The sequence below is a fragment of the Salvia hispanica genome, chromosome 1 (genome assembly GCF_029641045.1).
Source record: "Salvia hispanica isolate PSC_SH4W2 chromosome 1, Shi_PSC_v1, whole genome shotgun sequence".
Lineage (NCBI taxonomy): Eukaryota > Viridiplantae > Streptophyta > Magnoliopsida > Lamiales > Lamiaceae > Salvia > Salvia hispanica.
Genome location: NC_142692.1, coordinates 16,236,506 through 16,247,864, shown reverse-complemented (window position 1 = coordinate 16,247,864; position 11,359 = coordinate 16,236,506).

Here is an 11,359-nt window from a genome sequence, read left to right as displayed (position 1 = left end):
AGAGATTGATATGCATTAGGAGCTGATTTGACTTCAAAATCTCCAGTAAATATTGTCTCAAACCAAGGCTGCTGCACATCCACATATTTTGTACCTTTTCTACACATTCTTAACAAAATGGTCAACATACCAATATAATAGAGAAGTAGATATAAACATGTTCAATAATAGACAAAATATGATCAAATTCATACATAACCACCCTCTAAAACCATGTAAAATCCAAGTATGTCAGTCCACCGCCCGATGGAGAGTTCCAAGCCCAGGTAAATGCAGTAGGGAATTGGAATGAAAATAATCAGAATACAAGCTGAAATCAATGGAAGATCAAGGAGGCACCATGGAGAGAAAACCCTTGTTTTAGATGGGCATACGGAAACCAACAGCTCCAGCTACAGGTCCAGCAGAGGCCCAGCAGAACTGGCCTAGCCGTGGTCAGGACGGACCCCAGCATAATTCGAACTGGTCAGGGAAAAACCAGGAAGGACCAAATAACTGGAGTTATAGCAATCAAGGGGACCAATCCAATTGGAACAACATGAACCAGAGTAATCAAGGGAGCTCTTATGTGCCGCCACATCAGAGGAACGCCACCGGAAACAATCATAATTTCCAGCATGCACACCAAGGAAATCAAGGGTCAGGGAACCAGTTCAGCAACAATCAAGGAGGTCAGGGTAAATATCGCCCAAATCAGGGGAGCGGACCGAGCCACAATCAGGGGTCAAGTTCAAATCAATCGAACTACAAGCCTCCGAGGAATCTGGATGAGATGGTACATGACCTAGTCAGCTCTCAACAACACATGCAGAACAATATGCAGGCAAACAATGATGTGGTACACAAAATCCAAGATGCTCAACAAGAGCATAAGTGTGCTATGGATATGTTGGCCAAGCAAATGTCGCAATTGGCCACTTCGTTGAATGAGATGAGGGGACACGAAGGAAGGATACCAGCTTCAGTGAAACCACCTGACCGGGCAAATATTAGTCAGATAACTTTGAGGTCAGGACGGGGCTATGAGGGTCCGAAGATGAGAAAAGATGAGAATACACCTCTATTAACGAGCAAGGAAGGCAAGACCCCTGACCTAGAGGGCCCTGAGGTAACCAATGTCAGAGTAGAAGACAGTCTTCAAAAAGGGGATTTGGAGAAACCACTACCTCGGATGGCCGATCCATTTTTCTTAGACCCGGAGCCTGAAGTGGAGATTGAGGAATGAAGGAAAGAAGTCGGTGAATCATCCATCTCAGGTCTGGCAGGGACGTTGAAGCGTACGAAGCCATTCCCTCATCGAGGGGAAGCCAAAAAGAAGAAGGACGACACCGAAGACTTCATGGAGATTTTCGGCAAGCTGGATATCAACCTGCCCTTCCTACAAGCTTTGAAGCTGCCTACATTCAGTAAATTCATCAAGGAGTTCATAGTAGGAAAAACCAAGCCCGACAGGAAGATAGTAATTGGAGAAAATGTGTCAGCTGTGATACAGAAGAGGAGGATGCCATCAAAATGCACAGACCCAGGTATGTTCACTTTGCCTATTTCTCTGGGTGACATAAAAATTGAGCATGCTATATGTGATCTAGTAGCTTCGATAAATGTGTTACCACTTTCGATATATAAGAAGTTGATAGGAATGAGTCTGGTGGATACGAAAGTGGTAATTCAGTTAGCCGATAGAACATGCATTTCACCCGAAGGTGTGTTGGAGAACGTGATAGTGAAAGTGCATGATTTCCTGTACCCAGCTAATTTTCATGTGATAAAAATGAGTGATAATGAATCTGCTGAGTCCGGCGGAGTGCTATTAGGGAGGCCATTCTTACGCACCGCTAAGATTATAATAGATGTGTTTGATGGAACAATATGCCTGGATTATCATGGGGAAAAATACACGTTTAACATCGATGAAGCCATGAAAAAACCATTGGATGTTGAGAATTCGCATTCTGTCGATGTCATTAACCCCCTGGTCCAGGAATATCTTGAGACTGAATTAATGCAGGAACAGTTTAACAATTCGGAGTTGAGCCAGACTGTTGTTAAGGAGGTGGCAGGATGGTGTGAAACCCTATTAACTCGGAACCTGACAGATGAACAAATCAATGAGGCGATCATGGCATTCTGCCACCAACCACTGCCATTCGAGTCTACGGGGTCTGTTCAGGTGAAAGGTCCAGACGAGGGAACAAACTTGGATGAGATAGCAACAAAGAGTATGGAGAAAAACCCCCTGCCCCAGGAAGCCATCACACCAAAGAAGGAGTTGAAGAAACTACCTGAGACCCTGAAGTATGCCTACCTTGGGGAAGATGAAATATTCCCCGTGATAATCAACAGCCACTTGACAGCGGAACATGAGAATGATCTATTGGAAGTAATCCGGAGGAACAAGAAGGCCATAGGGTGGACGCTCTCCGACCTGGTGGGAATCAGCCCTGATCTCTGCATGCACCACATCCGACTGGAAGAGGGGGCGAAGGCGCGTAGAGACCCACAGCGCAAGCTAAACCCAAACATGAGGGAAGAAGAACTGAAGGAAGCTAGACCCACAGCCCAGTTCACATGGTACCAAAGAAGTCAGGAATACAAATTGTGGAAAATGATAAGAATGAATTGGTGCCTACTAGATTGGTGACTGGATGGAGAATGTGCATTGATTACAGGAAGCTTAATGAAGCCACTAAAAAGGATCATTTTCCTTTGCCGTTCATTGACCAGATGTTGGAAAGGTTGGCTGGAAAGCAATATTTTTGCTTCCTAGACGAATACAGTGGATACTTCCAGATATATGTGGATCCGGAAGGTCAAGAGAAGACAACTTTTACCTGCCCGTTTGGTACTTATGCGTATAGAAGAATGCCGTTTGGACTATGCAATGCACGGGGAACATTCTAGCGTTGTATGATAAGTATCTTCTCAGACTTGTTGGAGGTATGTGTTGAAATTTTTATGGATGATTTCACGGTGTATGGAAATTCCTTCGATGCATGCTTGGCCAATTTAGATCTAGTGTTGAGAAGGTGTCAAGAGAAGAATTTAGTCCTAAACTTCGAAAAATGTCATTTCATGGTACCTGAAGGAATAGTCCTCGGCCATGTAGTCTCTGAGAGAGGGATTCAAGTGGATAAAGCCAAGGTGGATGTAATCTCGAAACTACCCTACCCCACGAATCAGAAGGAGGTCAGAGGGTTCCTGGGTCACGCAGGTTTCTATAGGAGGTTCATCAGGAATTTTGCAAAAAATGCCCAACCGCTAACGCATCTCTTGCACAATGATGTGGAATTTGATTTTGATGAAGGATACAAGAAGGCGTTCCAGATGCTGAAGGATAGACTTGTCTCCGCCCCGACAATCCGCGCACCAGACTGGAATTACCCCTTCGAAGTAATGTGTGATGCGAGTGATTTTGCAGTAGGAGCAGTCCTAGGTCAAAGGATTGACGGGAGAAGCTATGTCATTTTTTATGTCTCGAAGACCCTCAACCAGGCTCAGAAGAACTATGATACCAATGAGAAAGAGATGCGGGCAGGGGTGTACTCATTCGAGAAATTTCGACCGTATCTGTTAGAGTCGAAAGTAATAGTCCACTGATCATGTTGCGATTAAGTATCTCCTGGCCAAGAGGGAGTCTAAGCCAAGGTTGATTAGATGGGTGTTGTTGCTACAAGAATTTGATTGGGAGGTAAAAGACAAGAAAGGGACGGAGAACAAAGTTGCAGATCATCTGAGCCGAATATTCAAAGGGGATACGGATGAAGCTATACCGGATGCCTTCCCCGAGGAACATCTTTATTATATATGGAAGTCTGCTAGGTCTATTGACTAGGAAGCAGTGTTCACAGCAACAGGTCTAGGAACATCAGACAGGGGGAAGCGTCCGATGAATGCAGAGCCATAGTTCGTTGACCTGGCCAATTACTTAGTCACTGGAGAACTACCAGGGTCCCACGAAATTTTCCGGGCCTAGAGAATGAAGCTGAAGAGTGAAGCCAAATACTACTTCTGGGATGACCCTACCTCTGGAAGATGTGCTCAGACCAGGTTATCCGACGATGCATCCCGGAGTGGGAACAGAAAGATGTTTTGAACCACTGCCATACTTTAGCCTGTGGGGGGGCATTTTGGGCCTAGGAAAACTGCCAGGAATGTTTTGGACGGTAGATTTTATTGGCCGACTCTGAACAATGACTCTTTTGAATTTTTTCAAGTCTGTGAGAGAAGTCAACTGACCGGGGGAATTTCTAGAAGAGATGAGATGCCGCAAAATCCGATAATAGTTTGTGAGATCTTCGATGTTTGGGGCATGGAATTTATGGGCCCTTTCCCATCTTCATATGGGAATACATACATTTTGGTTGCGGTAGATTACGTATCCAAGTGGATAGAAGCAAAGGCTACAACCACCTGCGAGTCAAAGGAGGTAGCTAAATTTCTGTGGGCCAATATTTTCAACAGGTATGGGGTGCTCAGAGCCATCATCTTGGATCAAGGTACGCATTTTTGTAACCGCACAATAGAAGCTTTGATGAGAAAGTATGGTGTACTGCTAGGGATTGGTGCCTCTTGCACAGCGGAAGTCATGCATACACAAATAAATCAGATCTACAGATCTATTTGACCGATCATGGGATTCATTATCTACATATTAAACAATCAAATTGCATTCAAGAACACAAATAATTCATATAAAAGGAATTAAAAACCCCAATTCATGAATTTCCTACGGTTTAGAATTACCGATCTGATTCTCCAAAGAATCGACGATTGCTTGCGCCTTCTCCACGTGATGTTCTTCATACTCAACCACGAATCTTCTAATCTGTATCCCGAACCCATATAATGACCTTTGGGTGGGCAAAGCTTGTCAGAATCGAAAGGGCTTGATTAGAAAGAAGATAGAACTTCAGTTCTATGAAGAACTGAGAAAACCGTTCACTCCAGAGAGGGGAGAACGAAATTTATGTGTTGAATAACATTAAATCTCCTTTCTAATCTCCTTTTATATTGAGTTATGATGGGCCACTGTTGGACTTTTACTAATTAAATTGAGCCCCAATTTAATATAGGTCCAAACAGAATATTATTATAATCCACTATAGTATAATAATATTGACTGTCCGTCCAATCCCAAATTACGAGTAATCCGGGCTTTACCCCTTTAATTTATTATCTCCCGTATTTAAGATATAAATACCAATTAATTAATTTAAGTCTGCTATTTGACTTTAATTAATTAATATCTTTTTCCAAGAGTTGTCTAGTTCAAAATCTTTATTTATTATTCTGGAATAAATTCCAACCGGCCGAGTTTCTGAATAATAAAACCTTTTTCGAACACATCTGAGGATATTATCAAACTGGACTCACCCAGCACACGATTCATTGCAATAACAATACTAGCACCTCTAGACATTGATCACCACCACCCAAAATATCAGGATTCTTGGATTGCGAAGAATCCGCACCATTTGATAAATCAAAGTAGTGCATAATCAATATCGTATGCTCAATGCTATATCAACAATGATTAAGAAATAACAATCACCGAGACCTCGTCTTTCAGTAAATAGCAAGAAAGACTTATCTCAACTGTTAGATCCTTCAGTGTTATACCACACCAGTGTCGTTTATTTCCTAAGGTAAGGAAACATGCGGACTGACACTGCAACCTTTCATGATAGGTAGCCAAAGCCTATCTAGGTTGTGAAATTCTATTTCTCTTCTACAAAGAACTGACTGCGTCACCTTCTGTGAACGTCGTTCACGACCAGTCTACTATGTAGAAGAATTAGACTTATTTGCTTCTTATACATTTAAATGTTTGAGAAACATCTTATAAATGCACAAGCAAACATCAATGCGATAAAATTACTTCTTCTCGCCTTGGGTTAAAAGTGGATTGTAGAATTTATTGTATACAAGCAATTCTATCCGTGCAACATGCTCGAAATATGCTTTTCAGTATACCAATCCTAACATGTACATCATCGGTTATCCACACCCTATCATCCCTAGTCGAATGGTCAAGCAGAGATTTCGAACAGAGAAATCAAAAACATCTTGGAAAAGACGGTGAACACCACAAGGAAAGATTGGAGTAAGCACCTCGACGATGCTCTCTGGGCATATAGGAATGCTTACAAATCGTCAATCGGGATGTCACCGTACAGATTGGTGTTCGGGAAGATGTGCCATTTGCCCGTGGAAGTGGAGCATAGGGCTTACTGGGCTGTGAAAGAGATGAATATGAAGGCACATGACTGTGAAGAGGAACGGAAACTGCAGCTACAGGAATTAGAGGAACTAAAACTGGAGGCATTCGTCTCGGCCATGTGGTATAAAGAAAGAACAAAGCTCTGGCATGATAAGAATCTCCGAGTCAAGGAACTTCGCGTAGGGCAGAAAGTACTCCTTTTTTCAATCCCGGCTGAAGCTAATGCCTGGTAAGTTGAAATCCATGTGGATAGGGCCATACACGATCATTGGCCTTCGAGCAAATGGAGCTGTAGAGATTCAAGGAAGCGCCCCAAACTCAGTTCCTTTCCTGTTGAATGGGCACAGAGTGAAGGTATACAGAGATAATACAGATATGCATGTGGTGGAAGAGACGCCACTACATGCATCTGCCATTGTTTCTTAGGATGGTCAGGCAAGTGGATATCCTTAATGAATTCCTAGGTCAGGTAAAGTGGGAAACAAAAATTTATTTTTGCACTGACCTATGAAATCTTGAGGATACTCATTTACTATGTAAATAATTCAGTTGCTTTCTAAAAACAAGAAAATCCAAACAAATTAAAATTTTAATCTTCTAAAAATATTTTTCGAAGCACCAAACTCATTGGGGAAATTGCTTTGTCACTCATGATCTCCGGCCCAGGAATTTGGTGTTTCATTTCTTTTGAAATTCGAATTCCGCTTTTCGAGGAACGTACGGTTGCTTACATCATATTGCAACCGTCCGCCTGCCATACTGAAAAGGGCTGGAGATATTTGATTTTCAATCAGAATCAATCGTTCACTTTTCCTTATACTCTCACAATTCTCTCTCTAAATAATTTTCCCTAAAATCGTTTCTAACCCTAACCAAATCTACCCCAGAAAATTGTGAGTCTGCAGGTAACCATGAAGAAAACACAGGCAACCACAGCGAAGAAGGGAGACCCAGCCGCCAAACAACTGCCGGCTCAGCCGACTTTCTCGGCACTCGATATAGGTTCAGAATGGAACCCGACTTCTGTGCCAGATTCCTCTACCGTCAAAAGTCCCGATGAGGAGGCATTCTTGAAGGAACTGGAGGAGAAGTTCGGGAGTAAGGAAGAGGCCGAGAAGCTTTTCTCCTATTTCTCGATGTTCCGCCATGAACCGCCGGAAATTCCTGAAGAATCAGTGGCCCAACAACCGAGTTCAAACCCAGAGGACTCCAAAACCCCAGATCCGACTCGTGCAGAAACTGGGCCGAACCCAGACATTGCAGAACAGGGTAAAGGCGGCAGCGGACTCGAGGAGGAAAGCGTCAGCGGATTTGCAGACGAAATTGACAGGATGGCGGTGGATCACTCTTTAGATGGAGTCGCAAGGGAAGGTAACGCATCTGATTTACAGTTGATGGAGGGGGAAATCCCTGTGGTTGAAATTGTGGGAGGGGGGGGAACCCCTGTTTCTAAGAATGTAGAGGGGGAAACCCCGAGTTTATATGTGGAGGGGAGAACCCCGTTTGATTCTGAGGGGGCAACCCCAACTTTGCTTGTTGAGGGGGAAACTCCAGTTGTGTCCGAGGGAGAAATCCCTAACAAACCTGAGGAGGAGACTCCGATTAAATCTACGGGGGAAACCCCAGTTACGTGTGCTGAGGGAGAAATCCCTAAGAATTCTAGAGGGGACGAGTTCCCCGTTGATGTTGCAGGACGGAAACCCGAAGAGGGCGGGCCGTTGGATGTAGTGGATCTAGAGGAGGTACCAGAGGACTCACCCGCTGATCTGCGAGCGTCAAGGAAGATGGTACGGCGAAGCTTGCTGGACGAGGTCGATGAGGATGACCAGACGAAGGGATCAGGATTCCTGGCCCCGGGGGCGACGAGCATGCAGGAGGGAGAGACTCCTGACTCTGAAGATGAGGTAGACGCCGCGGAAGAGCGTGGAGTGGCCAGGGAGCACAAGAGGAAGGGAAAGACAACTGTCGTCCCTCAACCCAGGAAATCTCAGAGACTCATCTCGGTCGGGAAATCTCCCCGCCCGCTCCCCAAGGCCTCTGGACTTGGTGATGAAAGTAGCGAGACCGAGGAAGAGCTCGAGGAAGAGGAGGAGACCCCAAACTTCGAGCGAGAGGAGATCTGGATCATGAAGAAGCTCTTGGGATCTATGTCTAAGTTCAACGACTAGAAAAGGACACAGACATACAAGGATCGAAGTGCAGTCGGGAAACTGGCTAAATCAGGGAAGAGATACGACAGGGACTCGCTGAGGGAGATAGAGTGCGAGGAATAATTCCTTGGTCACATCAAGGGAACTTTGAGTGGCTCTTGAACATAGTGAACAGGAGGTACCAGTGGAAGCGGCCCGGGAATTTTTCTCCACCTTTAAATTCAAGGCAACTACCGATCCAGATGCGAACTCTATCTCTTTCCGTCTTTTCACCATCGAGCATACCATGAGTGTGAGGGAGTGGTCTTTGAGGATGGGGCTATTTACTAAGCAGAGGATGACGAAGGAATTTGGGATGACAGAGTATACGGCCCACCAAGAGACACCCATGGATTCTCATCACAAGCTGCCTGGGAATACTTGACACACGCTAGGAGCGGAATTTTCAAAACCAGCATATCAAAAGGGATCCACCTCACCGACCATCTTCTCCGCTTCGCCCAGGAATTCATCGGGTACAATCTGATAGGCACGGCCAGCTCCAGCATCACCACCACCGAGCTATACTTTACTTGGTGCATGTCTAAACGCATCAAGGTTCAGCTTGGATATTGGTTAGCCCAGGCCTGCCATCAGATGACTGCCAACCCCTCCCGCCACATGTACACTTGCCACCTTCTAGGCGCCTACATAGAGCGCAACTTCGTCATGAAGATTGGGAAGGCAGGGCCGAGTGTTACAATGTATGAGCCCCCGGAGTTATTCAGCATGGAGTACTTTTTCAACAAAGGGCTCTTACATATGGAAGGGAAGGAGTTGTGCTTCTACAACATAGGGGCCAACGTGGACAAGGTAAAGCGTGAACCGGAGCTGGTGGAAGACGTGGTGAATGAGGACGTGTCGGAGCTGCGGAAAGAAATGGCCGTGGTGAGATGAGATATTGGGGAAGTCAAGAAGGCGCTACAGGAGATCAAAGGGAGTTTGGATACCCTGGCTGGACGCTCATCTGCCCAGAATGAGAGGATGACCGAGGCGGTCAAGCTTATGCAGAAAATGGCAGTATGATTGGGAGAGATGTTTCCCCACATCAAGGAGAAGCGGCAGCCCGGTCCGGGAACTTCCTCCCAACAGCAGCTTCCACCCTCTCCAAGCCTTCGGTAGCCCCACTCGTGCCTCCATCCTTGGCGTCTGTCTCTGTGAAGAAACCCCTGTCGAGACCCCCCGTTATTACTGAAGAGGAAGCGTCGGCGTCGCTGGCAAAGAAGAAAGAGAAAGTGAACCGCCCCAGCATACCATCCAAGTCTGGCTCCCAAGGGAGCCGGACCCAGAATTGAATCCCCCCGTTGACCAAGTAAATTTTACATTTCAGTCATTTCATTTTGTTTTCTGTTTTTGTATATCCGTGTTGTTTGTGCTGAGCATGTTTAATTGTTTTCTTATGTTCTCCCACTTAGCCCAATCTTTGGTCTAAGTGTGAGAAGTTTATATGTTTCTTCAGCATGTTTTTTTTGTGATTAGGTGTTCATCTCCCACTTAGCCCAATTCTTGGTCTAAGTGTGAGAAGTTGTGTATATATTCAGTATGTTTGTTCCTGTTATGTCTTTGTTGTCTCCCACTTAGCCCGTTGTTCGGTCTAAGTGTGAGAAGTTTTATTATGTTTTATTTTGATTGTGTGCACCAACTCCCTCATTTCCCCCCTTCACTAGGATAGCTTGGGAACAAGCTGGAGTGAAGTGAGAGGGGGTGGGAGAGTTAGTGCAGTATGTGCTCAGCATGTGAAGAAGTTCTTAGGTCTAGGAGTTCTAGTTTTTTTTTAGGTTATGTGTTTAAGCATGAATTAACAAGGATAATAAGGCAAGATTCCCTTAAGGAGAGTAATTGAAGATAGGATGCACTACAACTTTGAGGTCTCTTTCCTTGATAAGCTAAAATCGGTTTGAAGGAGGCAAGAACGATAGAAGGTGCGTTAGCTGACCTAATTGTGAAGCCCCACTATTAATGTGAGTTAGAAGCCTTAACATTGAGTGCTAACATAATAAAAGGGGTTGCTACCTGATGCTTAGGGAGAAAAATTTAGAGAGGAGATATTAAGAAAATAAAAAAAGAGAAAGAGAAAGAATTTCAAACCTGGAGGCATAAGCTGGACAAAATCCAGAGGAGGAAAATATAAAAAAAAATAAAAAAATGAGGATAGAAAGAGAAAATTATCATAACCCGAAGCATCAGTAGCAAGAACTAACTATGAGCGATTGATCCTAACATCCCTGGTAAGGAATGAGTGATCGAGCGAATCTAACAATTAGCAGGCTAATGGCTATCTGGACGAGCTGACAAACCAATTAGGTGGAAGAAGGAAAGGGGAGGATTTGGAGAGTGTAGACTATTGGATTGACCTTAAACTTGTGGGGACAGCTGCCCAAAATCTGAACTAATTCATGCCTATGTGCTTTATTAAGTGTTATTGTCTTTTCTTTTTCTTTCATGATTAGTGTCTAGGTCTAGGAGTTCTCTTTGGTCAGGGAATAACCATGCATTGAAATTCGCCTTATTTTTCTTTTCTTGTCTTTATACTTGAGGACAAGTATGTTTTAAGTGTGAGCAGTTTGATAAGGCTAATTTCATGCATTGGTTATAGGGATAAATTCTGTGATTTCCCGGGTCTAACAAACCTTTTTGAGCCAGGTGTGTAGAGAAAATCATCTTTTATTTTTCTGTCTACTTTTGGTATTCGCCGAGCCCTCGTTGTTCGAGGCTCGGCCTTGTCTATTACTATCGTTGGATACTTCGTATTTTGCTATGAATATCACTGCTTTTGTTTCATTTATCTTATCGTGATGTTTGGGTTTGATTTGTTGATTATTGTTGGTTGATCTGAGTTTGGAGTTGTTTTGCAAGAAATCTGTTGTTGATCGGTTGAATCTACGTAAACTTGTGAGGATTGGAGATGGAAACGATGTTTGGTTGTTGCGGATGGCTTGGATCCGGAGTG